The sequence below is a fragment of the Alligator sinensis genome, unplaced genomic scaffold, assembly GCF_000455745.1.
Source record: "Alligator sinensis unplaced genomic scaffold, ASM45574v1 scaffold220_1, whole genome shotgun sequence".
In the NCBI taxonomy this organism is placed as follows: domain Eukaryota; kingdom Metazoa; phylum Chordata; order Crocodylia; family Alligatoridae; genus Alligator; species Alligator sinensis.
In genome coordinates, this window is record NW_005842136.1 from 1,086,978 (window position 1) to 1,099,566 (window position 12,589).

Genomic DNA, 12,589 nt, shown 5'->3' on the forward strand with positions numbered 1-12,589 from the left:
TATATCCCCCTGATTATATTGCTTTGTACCTGAACATGTGTAGGTGTTGAGTGCACCTTTAAGCTGTCTTTCAGAAAGCAAAAAGCTTCAAATCTTTAGCAGGAAAAAAAAATATTCTGAGGAAATACAAAAAGTGAGTGAGTTCTCACGGCTTTGTGTGACTTAGTTTTAAAGAGATGTAGTTAGCTGTGTTAGTCTGGAGTGAAGTAGAAGGCAAAGTAGATACAGGTACTGATAAAGTAAGCTTCACTTCATGAAAGCTTGTGCTATATATATAGATCTCTCTCTCTCTCTCTCTCTATATATATATATATATAGTGTATATATCTCCTCTGGTTAGGCTATAAGGTGCAAATCTACCCTGCCTTCTATTTAGTCTTTAAGCCAAAATAAAGGCATTTTATGAAAGCAGAGGCATTAATAGGTTTTCAGGGACTTGAGCAAGGTGGAGTAGGATTGAATTTAGAGGCCTACTAGCGCCACTTATATGCCTAATCAGTGGAATGAGATTGTGGCCCTTAGTCCCTGTCATGTAAAAGGTGCAAGAAATCTTTCAACTGTGGCTGCTTCATGACTGCCTGTTTTCCTTCCCAAAGAAGCCCTATAGTTGTGTTTTTACTGGTAAAGGTTGTCTTCCCCTTTCCTGAATTAATTTCAGTGCAAAGGCATGTGAAAGTATTAGTATGCTCTTGAAATCAATGCTGTTTTTGCCATTATAGCTCTCCCAGCCTGCTCCTTGAATTTCAGATCCACCGGAAACACATATGATTGCTGTGGGCGGCTTAATTGAGGCTTCATTGACTCAGTAATTTGCTGTCTAAAATGGCCCATAGTTGGTTACTAAGCTCTCTGCGAAATGCCATGCAAAGCACATCTGCCTTATCAATGACATGGGACATCACAATTAATTGAATGGTTTTTCCTGTGTTTGAGCTACTTCTGTAGCATATAAACAGGGCTGATTCTATCAGGTGGCCTCCCCTGTTTCAGTTAATGTTATAGCAGGTCCTTGGGTATAGCTGTGGATATTTTTTTTGATGTTCATTAAAAACCCCATGGAAAAAATTATCTCTTCTTCAGAACAGCACTTAAGCAGGAGCTTAAGTGTTGTTGTGAATGGGGGCTGTGAGAACAATTAGACAGCCATACTTCTATGTGAAAGAACTGAGCCAGTGGCTACAGACAGGAAAAGAGAATTTTAGTTCAGGTCTGAAGTCCACTTAGCTTATTTTTTATGCATAATTTATTAGACAACAAGTCACTCCCAAGAAATACACAATGTGGCAGGAACCCACTTTTTTAAAGTTTTCATTGGATTTACTCTCTCGTTCAATTAGCATTGCATGAGGTTTGAGCTGCATTCATTTTAATAGGAGTCCTGCAGCTAAATCTTTCAATCCCAAATTAGAAAGCTAGCTCTAAAATCCCAGAGAAAGACTTTCCAGTGAGTTGCTGGTCCTGAAGCTGGTGTTTGTGAGGGCCCTAGGCACAAACCAAACCATGGGCCTCTCTCTCTCTCTCTCTCTTTCCCATCCTCACTGCTGCTCCATCATCTGTAGGTTTTCAAGAAGAGGCTGGGGTAGCATAGGAATAACTTATCCGGAATTCATGCAGGGGCCTGGACTAGATGGCCCATGAAGTCCTTTCTAACCCTATGACCTAATTTAGCCTAGTGCAGCTGTAGGCAATTGCTCTGGTTGTTCACCTCCAAAACTGGCTCTGACTGATGCTTTAACTTCTCCAAATTTTGGCTGCAGTACAGGCTTTCCTGTGAGATGCAGAATTTTGCCTACCTACTCAGCAGGGTAGGAGGCAATGCCATGTCACTTAGCTGTAAACCTCTCCAATGCATAGTTGTCCATGATTCTGGCTACAGGCCCCCACCAGCAGAAAAACAAATGGCAATAATTATCCTCATACCTGTGTCCCCAGGGTCTAACACTATGAGGAGAGATTGTGGGAACTGGGCTTATTTAGCCTGCAGAAGAGAAGACTGAGGGAGGATTTATTAACAGCCTTCAACTACCTGAAGGGTGGTTCCAAAGAGGATGGAGCTAGATGACAGAAGAAAGAGCAATGGTCTCAAGTTGAAGCAAGGGAAGTTTAGGTTAGATATTAGGAAAAACTTTCTCACTAGGAGGGTAGTAAAGCACTTGAATAGGTTACCCTGACAGGTTGTGGAATCTCCATCCTTGGAGATGTTTAAGACCCAGGTAGTCAAATTCTTGGCTGGGAGGATCTAGTTGGGGATGGTCCTGCTTTGTGCAGGAGGTTGGACTAGATGACTTCATAAGGTCCCTTCCAACCCTTATTTTCTATGATTCTATAGAGTATCTTTTATCCTGAGAAGGCCCTTAAATGCTTTAAAGCAGAAATGATTAACAGAAAGTGCATGTATGAGTGCCCTTCCACTGGAAGGAAATGTGGCATTTTTAAACACTCACCAATTCTAGTGTAAGAAGAGAATAATACCGAATCCTGACAAAACCTCTATGGCATATTTGTCATTTGTTTTGGCAAACATTCAGACAAATGGGGGGGTTTTCTTTCATGAAAGAAGTTCCTAGAAAGAATTGCTTGACTCCAAGCTATAAAAGGTGTAGAAGTTCCTGGGGATCTTCAGTGGAAGCTACATTATAGCAGACATTTAAATACAGCTTTGAGTAGCTCCACGCAGCATAATTTTAGGAATTCATTACTTTCCTGTAATTCCATTACTTTTTCCTTATAATTTGCAAGGTTGTTTGATTCTTCAATACATGTGTATTGGAGAATGTTATGCTTGCTTGGATGGATTCCTTATTAGAGATACTGTAAGTGATGAAAACAGGGCCTTGGCAATAGCTAAACTTGTGACAATTCCCTGAGATGTAAAAGCTGCTGATGGCTCAGAGAAATATTGATGGCAGATGCATTTGTGCCTGTGTTACCCTGTTTCTTCATTAGCAATGAAGCCTGATTGCTTTTTTGTCAGAGTCGTATTATTGGCGGAGGAAGGAAAGTGGTAGATATCAGTAGTAGATATAATAAAGCATTTGCTTACCCAGCAAGTGTATTCAACATGGTTTGGTTTGATTTGGTTTGCAAGTGGAATGAAGACTGGCCAGTATCAGTCACAGCCACTGGCATCTGTGAACACCTTTCCTCAGCTGATGATAATTTCTTGAATTGATTTTAAGAGTCTTCTGGGTGGTAAAATCCTATGTACCATAGTAACACCCTGCTATATCTTGGGAGTTTCTCTTTGTGGAGACTATACTAAGTTGTTCAAGCCTGCGGTTAATGCTGTGCCCCTTCCCAGTTAAATGGGAATAGTTTTTGGTCTCCTGAATTAACAGATGTCCTGATGTCTCTGGGATTCTTAGGTCTCTGGGCAGCTTTCATGAGTGAAGATCCAAGCTGGGAACTGGTGATACCTATAATACAGAGCTAGTGCTGCCTATAAATCAGATTGCTTGACACTCTCCATTATGAGATCCTGATTCCAGTTACTTATAGCTTGCCTGTGATTTGACTATTTGATTTTTTCCTTACTACATATCTTTCTTCTTTTTTGCAAGATTTAGCAAAGATGTTTTGTCATTTCTGAGAACAAGATTAGGCTAAATCTGTTCCTGTCAAGGATGAAAACATTCTGAAAAAAAGTTCTGTATCCAACCTGAAGGAAATCTATATTCTGGATTATCTTAATATATACAGAGGAACTGATCACAGAACTAAATATTTGTGGTAGTTTAATTATAAATTATCATGGCTTGATCAGATTTGTTATATAAATCCAGGCCAATAATACATAGATTTTAGGATTTAAAAAGGCTGGATTTATTAAACTTAATAAACTATAAGCCAAAACCTTTTGAGAAAAATAATTTAATCAGAAAGATGTAAATGGTAATTGGAAATCATTTTAGAGCATCAGAGAATACTAAAAACCCCATAACTCTACAAGTCAGAAAAAAAGAAACCAACCTAGCTTATGTGGGAAGTGAAGACAGCTGTAAAAACGTAAGAAACGCCTGTATCACAAATGGAAGAAAGGGCAAGTTGATGGTAATGACTAAAAATCAAAAGCTCATAATTGAAGAAAATTGATAAGGAAAACAAAAGGACACAGGGAGTGATATAAGGCCAGTTGAGGAGAGTTGAGGACAATGGTAGGATTATCAATAATAAGCTAGAAAAGGCAGAAATGTTCAATAAATATTACTTTTGTATTTGGGAAAGAAATACAGATAGTGACAATGATGATACATTTTCTATTCTAGTAGTAAATCAGTTGAGCAACAGGTACTAACATAAGATATTTTGAAAACAGCAAGTCCAAATAGTTTGTATCCAAGAGTGTTAAAGGAGCTGGCCAAGTACAATTATGGACTATTATTGTTGATTTTCAATAATTCTTGGAACACCTGGGAATTTCTAGGAGACTCCAAGTATCCTCAAGCATTGGGCCATGCTTCCTAAATCAGAAGCAGTGTAGCCATATCCATGTGACCTAGTTAGTTGCTCAGTGACTGAATCAATGAATCCATCCTCAGGATGTTATGCAGACATATGGCTACAGTGCTTCTGGTTCAGGAAGCAGGCTACCCAGAGCAGTGCAGCATACCTGAGGACAGTGCTGTGCAGCATGGGAAGTTTACCGTGCAGATATACTCTAAAAGTGATGCTCTAGTTCAAAGGAAAATTAGTTCTCTATAGCCTGTGTTATAAGGTAGGTCAGAACAGATGATAACAGTGATTCCTGATAACCTCCTACTCTATGTTGCTTTGCCCAAATTTCATTTTTCAGTTGGGAAGTGAAAGGCAGAGGAAGGCTCTGTTTTGGGTCAGGCATGTGGGTTTTTTTCCATTTGGGCCAAGTTGCAAGTCTCTAACACATCTGAGTTCATCCACATTTAGTAACAACTTGAGAGTTTGTCAGCTAAATCCTCTAGCAATTCTTTCTGTCCTGGGTAAGATGCTGCCTAGAGCTGCAGGGATTTTTTTCTGCAACTGCTTCTTGTAAGGGCATCAGAGGTTGCTCTGGGATGACACTCAAGAATTGCAGAGCATGGTGACTGCATCTTTTGTATTGTTAGAGCTCCTTCTGCTGACACCACGCGAGGCAGGAAGTTTTGGAGGAATGCAGAGTTTAAAAGCAGGAAAGGAAGTTGCACTGGTTGGAGAGAAACAGAAGAGAATGGTAGCTGGGAAGGAGAAGAGGAATGGGCACTGGAAGATAAATAGGTACAAAAGGGAAGTAGGGTAGGACCCACGGGATATAGGGATAGAAGGGAGCACAAAGAGGATGGAGAATAGTAACAGGTGAAGATGAGGTGAGTGGAACTGGCTAAAACACATAAAGCACCAGGGGCTGGTGACCTGGAAGCACTCCAGGTTGCAGCTGGAGCCAGCAGGAACTGTGCCTTGCTCGTGTCAAGTATGAAGCACTCGGAAAAATCAATTTGTAGATGTTTTGGCTGGGGTACTGCAAGTGGTTGAATTATTTAATGTTGTTTCAGGACAATTTTGGCTTTATTCTTTGTACCTCACCTCCCTGTTTAAAAATGCTGACAACAATATCACTGGTTCTTATGGGAATGTGGTAAAGAAAAATGTGTTAATGTAGGTGGTGCATTCAGATTCTATGGTGAGAACTCCATAGAAAAACCCAGGAGGAAATTAGTAATTTTGTATTTGGGGCAGGATTTTAGTGAAGTTGCATTATCAAAGGCCTAGGGCCACCTGTTTTATCCTCATTTACAGAAAAATTGAATAATGGCCCCTCTGGGTAGGGAACTTGGGGTAGTAAATATCATGTGGTCATGTAATTAAAGACTGTATGATAAGCCATAGGCATATAAGGCTTAGATGAAGTTTAAATTTTCCCAAATTTAGCAACCTTAATATTCATTTAACCGGAAGTGTTGTTGTGTTATTAATACTTAGGTGCACTGAGGTTTCTAAGCACGCTGAATCAGAATAACTTTTTCACAATGCTGGTGTTCCATCCCAAATAATGGAAAACTAGTGCAGGTGCAGGGTAAAAAATCAAAGGTTCTGGCCCAAAATAAGAATTCTTTGTACCAGTGCCAAATTACATTTTACAGTGTCCACCTGCATAAGCCAATGTAACTATAAGAATTTGAGGAATTTTGTCATTAGTAATATTCTTATTCCTAAACCAACTGTCTTCAAACATGCCACATGCCATACTCTCAGTGAGAATTAACTACACAACAAATATGAAGTTGTAAAACCAATTAAGTTTTGCCGTGTAAGAGAAAGGGGATGGCCAATCTGTATTTTTTACAAAACAGAACAAGATTATTTTCAATAATTCAAAGGCCCTTTTGCCAGATTTTTTCGAGATGCTTCCCCCTCTTAACCTTCTCCAAAAATTTACCTGTGGACTAGACCAGGGAGAATGTTTCAAAGTGAATAATTTATTAGCAATATATAGCTCTTTTCAATTGGATATTTTTGATCTGTAGCTTGTTTGTGAACAATTATATTTACAATAGGAGCTACTTTGACTGGACACACAATGGTATAACTAGGGTGGGGTGACCATGACAGCTGCCCCCTGGAAGCTAATTTTTGGCAGGGCAAAGGGGGAAATAAAGAACATTTGCTACTGCATTTACACAGTTGCAATCATGATGGTGGCAAATGGAAGTGACTGCTGCCTCTGTGTGTGGTAGTTTCATAGATTGCATAGACACTAGGGCTGGAAGGGATCTTGCGAGATCATCGGGTCCAGCTCCCTGCCCCAGGGGCAGGAAGTCAGCTGGGGTCAGGTCACCCTCGAAAGAGAAGCATCCAAGCATTTCTTAAAGGTATCCAGAGGTATTTAACTTGCACCACTTCTGGGTGCAGCCTATTCTAGACTCTGGAGACTCGGACAGTAAAGAAGTTTTTCCTTACGTGCAGTCTAAAACAGTCTTCCACCAGTTTGTCACCATTAGACCTTGTCTTCCCTTGGGGTTCCTTGGTGAACAGACATTCTCCCAGTTCCCGATGCAAACCCCTTATATACTTATAGGCTGCCACCAAGTCACCCCTGAGCCTGTGCTTCTCCAGGCTGAAGAGTCCTATGCCTCTCAGCCTCTCCTCATAAGGCCTGTTCTCTTGACCTGTAATTATGCATGTGGCTGTCCTCTGGACTCTCTCAAGTTTCTCCACATCGTCCTTCCTAAAGCATGGAGCCCAGAATTGGATGCAGTACACCAAGGCTGAGTAAAGCAGGAGGATGACTTCTTGGGTCTTGCTTGAGATGCATCAGTAGATGCAAGCCAGAGTTTTATTTGTTTTACCATCCCTGGCATCACATTGGTGGCTCATGTTCATCTTGTAATCAATCATGACCCCCACATCTCTTCCGGTCGTGGTGCTAGTGATTGTAGGTAGCACTGCCAAGCCCATAAGTATGATGTGAGTTTTTTCTCCCGAGGTGGAGCACCTTGCATTTCTCCGTGTTGAATGTCATCATGTTTTGATCTGGTCACCTTGTGAGCCTCTCCAAGTTGGCCTGAATTGCCAGCCTACCCTCTAGCGTGACCACACTTCCCCATAATTTGATGTCGTCTGCGAACTTAGCCAGTAGTCGCCCTGGGGAACTGGCAAAGTCAGTATGCCTCTGTGGATACATAATACATGGCACATTTCTGTTGTCTGGTTGGAGGGTTTAGCACTAATAATAAGGGGTCTAGTCTAAATCTTCACAAATGCCCATTCCAAATTCAATTTCTGAATGTATTCCTGAATATCGGTTTAGAATTAATTGTTTCATTTTATGTTCCCAGAAGCAAGCTTATATCACAGAGAAATTCACCATTACATGCCACCGCACAGACCTTTTCCTGGCTCCTTACACAAGGATGAGTTTTAGTCTATGAGCCAACAGTAAAGGGATTGAATAGAAATCAGAAAATTAATTGAAACCATCAAATAATATTCATGGAAGTTTGAGTATTGGATTAGCTGTATACTGGAATAAAAATAATAATGAAAAATTTCAAGCCAAAAGAAAATCACTTATGAAATTTAGGAGAAGGTTGTTAAGAAGATACCATTATTCTACAGTTTGATGCAATTATAAATAATTTAGCCATTAAGACCAGAATGCCATTCTCCTGCCTGCCAATAAATTATGGACAATCCAAAGTTTTCAATGCTGAAAATTAAAATAAACTAATAAAGATATCATTTAAATAGGAGGACAGTTGTCATTTCATGGCAATTAATGTTTTTCCCAGTTTCTGTTTTGCTTGTATTTGTCAATTTTTACAGGCTCTAGGCTAATTTCAGCCTTCTGCTGAAACAAAATCATGTCTAAAACATCCTGTGCAGTAGCACAAAATCAGTTCTGTCCACACATCCACCAGGGAGCCTGTAGAAAGTCAATGAAGTCCAACAAACCATGGGTGGTGCTAGCTGGAAGGGATATATGCATTCCATAAGCAAATCTCCCCTGGGAGAGTTTGTAGGCAAGGATTTAGCAAGTTTCAGAATGAGTGGACATTTATATGGAGAATAAGAATCTCCAGAATTCTAATACTTAATGCTACAAAAAGGGGAGGGAAAGCATGTTGGAAATCAGATAAAACCTCCTGTTTCATGGTTTAAGCCAGGGGTGGCTGAGTTGTGGCATGCATGGGCATGCCTTTGTGAATGGCACTTGACAGATGGGAGAGAGGGTAGGCAGTACAGAGGCAGAAGCAGCAGGGAGCAGGAAACAGAGCAGCAGGTTGGGCAGGATCAGAGAGGCACTCAGGAAGGGTGCAACGTCAATTTTGGCACACCTGCCAAAAAGGTTGGCCCCACTGGTTTAAACCAATCTTTCATTTTTAGGGATTTGCATGGGGTAATGAGAGGCACATTACCCCATGCCTGCCTACTTCCTTCCCCTTCCTCTGAAGTGTCAGGATTGGCCGTAGTTGGCAACAAGGTACTGGACTGGATGGACATGTGTGATCTGATGCAGTATGGCTGCCTGTTCCTATGCATCCCCAGCCTCATACCTGGAGTGAATACTCCAAGAGGATGTCCTTGCAGTGTTTAGATTAGGTAGAAACAGAAGGGAGAGCCTTCACTGTACCAGCTGAAGAAGACAGAGATCTTTAGAAGAGCTATTGAAGTAAAGATTAACTATGGATATGAAGGTAGACAGAACATGAGACAGAAAAGTGTTGTTTGTAGGATGACCATGAGCCATCACTGGAATGTGAATATGAAAAAAGCTAATGCTTTCCTATAGTGAATTAGCCAGGCTATATTTAATAGGTACAGGGGAGATTGTACCATTATATCGGGCGTTAGTAAGACCCCATTGAGAATATTGGATACAGTTCTGCTCACTAATATTTAAAATGATCAATTTAAACTGGAGCAGGTACTTGTAAGGGCTATTAAAATAAATAAAGGAGTAGAGAATCTATCTTATGAGAAAATATTAAAGGATCTGGCTTGTTTACTTCAGTAAAATGAAGGCTGAGAGGTGATCAGGTACTCGTATGTATTTGTATTTCTAGGGTGAATATCAGGGAGGGAGAAGAGTTTTTCAAGACAAACACATACTAGCACAAGCCTAAATGATGACAAGTTTATCAACAAATTTATACATGAAATTAGATGATGGCTTCTAATTGTTAGAACTTTTGGAATGATCTTCTAGACTAAGTAGCGGGGGGAAAAAGAACTTGAATCACTTCAAGATTAAGTTTGCCAAGCTTATGGAAGGGATAGAAGATGAGGATACGGGTGTTCTTGGATCAATTGCAAATGCATATGATAGGTGGATGCAATCCCCTATCAATTTGCAATCCCCATGGTAGGGTTTTAAAGGAAGTCCATGCAAGGAATGTCTGGCACTCACACACTTCAGGGTCTGCAAGTAGGGGCCAGGAAGGATTTTTTTTTCCCTCCTTCATCATTACTTTATTGGTTTCTGGGCTTTTTTTTATTTCCCACTTTCATCTGAAATAGCTAAAGGTGGGAGTTTTGACCTTGGTGCTGGTGCTTCTGCTGGTATGAAGGAACATCTCAGATCTCTGTTTGGAAGGTCTTGGAGCTTTTCTATTTGAGGTCATACCAATTGCCAACTTTGGGGTGAGGAAGCTATCTTTCCCCCAGGTCAGGTGATAGTGTGAGGAATGGTCATCTTCGTAGGTTTGTCCATGCATAGGATAACTTAAAATTTTATGGTTGTTGCAATGGCAGGGCATTGGTGTGGCTTTCATTTCCCCTGCCTTATACCAGGAGTACGTTGTAGGATGTTTTTGGTCTTATTTTCAAAATGTATTTAGCTGTTGTGGTGCATGAGAGGTTAGAGTAGATGATTTTGGGAAATCTTTGGCTAAATGGTGCCTGTGAATGCAGGGGACTAGACACAATGACCCAGGAGGCTCTTTTTGAGTCAGGTTTCTATGTATTCCTTATATAACTAAAGAGTGGTAAGGGATGTCCCTTAGATATTTAGGAGAAAGAGGGGAAATTGGGTCTCTCTTTTCTCCACATCTATTTACTTTAACCCCTGAGTCATAACATTGTCTGCTGAGATATATTACCCTGTGAAGAGCGAGAAGCCAGGTTGGCACAGGGAAGTGAGTCTGCATGTCCATTTTCAGCCTTCATGAAGTGGTCCATTGGTAGAGCTGGCTGTGAAAAGCCTTCGTCAAAAGATAACTGGTGAAAAAGGGGGGTTTCCACAAAAGGTATGTGAGATTTCCCTTCCTTTTTTGATGTAAAATAGAAACTTTCAACTAGAAATTTTACCATAACCCAGAAAATTTTACTGAAAACCAAAAACATTCAGGTTTTGGGGGTCTGATCTTTTTTTTTTTTTGGTTAAAAAAAACGAGCATTTTCAAGAGAAGTGTTATTATAAGATTTAATTTTTCCTGTAAAAATAGATTGGTATTTTTCAACTCATGGTACTCCTAGACCTGGATTACATGTTACACTAGCTGGAGAGGGCTTGATGCTGCAAAGTGCTAAGCATTTTGCCTTGAGCTAGCTAAGCACTTTACATTCATACCTAAATCTATGAGGAGTCCTTTCAACCTTGACTGAACTGCTCAAGCACTTAAAAGCAAACACACTAAGTGCTTTGCTGAACCAGGTTCAGTGGTCTTCATGTTCCAGGAGCAAGTCCGTGTTCCAGACCAGGGGTGACCAAATTCTGGCATGCCACTCACAAGTAGCATGGGCAGCCTGTGTATACGGCACATGGCATTTAGGGCAGGAAGCAGAAAGCAGAGCAACAGATCAGGCAGGGGGGGAAGGTGCTTGAAATGACACTACAGGGTGGGGGAAGCTAACTTGTGGCATATCTGCCAAAAAGGTAGGGTCCCACTTATCTAGACTGTTTTTTTCTAAACTACCTTCTTTTTTTTTCTGAAAAACATATTGAGGATCAGTTTTTTGTTTTGTTTTGTTTTGTTTGAAACCCACAGTCATTTAAATTTGCTATTGACAACCCAGCCCAAGATACCCATCAGCTCTGGATAGTAACTCAATCCTTTAAATCCTTTTCCATAGCATGCGTTAGAAGTATACTTTTACTTTAATCTCTATTTTTTAACGACTCAAACCACTGAATGTTTGCACCTAAGATGATTTCCTTCTGATGGAAGAGCTCCTCCCGAGCCCCAGTGGGTTGAGGTGGAAGGGCACATTATATATTACAGGTAACAGTAACAGGTTACCCCCCATTCATTTCTCTCCCTCCCCATTATCTCATCCTATGAGCCCAGACCTACTTCCCATCTGTCTCCCTGACCTCAGGTGCAGGGACGTTTCCATGCAGAGAAGTAGAGGTAGGGGGAGTCTCATTCTCATTTTTTCCCCTTCCTAGGCATGATCTTGCCTGAAAGCTTCTCACTCTCCAAGTTATTTGCAACTTTGTGATTTCCCATTTCATTCCATTTCCACTTACCTCCCCTTTCTACCATCTTCTGGCTGATGCTGTTTATTTGTGGTGGAAATCTACCTTTTGTGAGCCCACATTAATGCTGCATGTGTGCTCCTGGTACTAACAGTTGGCAGTCATTTCACAGCGAGAGCTGTGGGGAACCTCCATCACTGTGCAGCCATCTGAACCTCATTTTTAAGGATCCCAATGGCCCTTGGCTGCTTGTTATTAGCCTCATTTATCTCTCTCATAAATGCTTTTGAATATAAGGAAAGCAGAGCCTATTCAGAAATCCATACCTTGCTCTCTAGGACTCAAAATTAAGTGTATATAGCAACACATTTTGTGGTCATGTTATTAAAATAGCAAGCATGAGTTTAACTTTACACCAACTAGCTAAGCAGAGCTGAACTAAATGCTACCATGTGGCAGAGGGCTGACATCTGTTAGATCAAAGATGTCATATGCAAATCCAGGATATTTTACTGAAAAGATTAGTAATGCTGTTTCTGGCAGATCAGATTACCCTGATGTTCATGCTGTGGAAGTGCCTCCTCCATCCAACATATCTTCCTCATTTATCAGTGGAACTCCTGACTGGAATAGGACTGCGATTGAAGAGCTCTAAGATATATAAGTTGATATTTGGATCAACAGGAAAAGGCATAGAAACTTTCCAGAATTCTTGTGGCA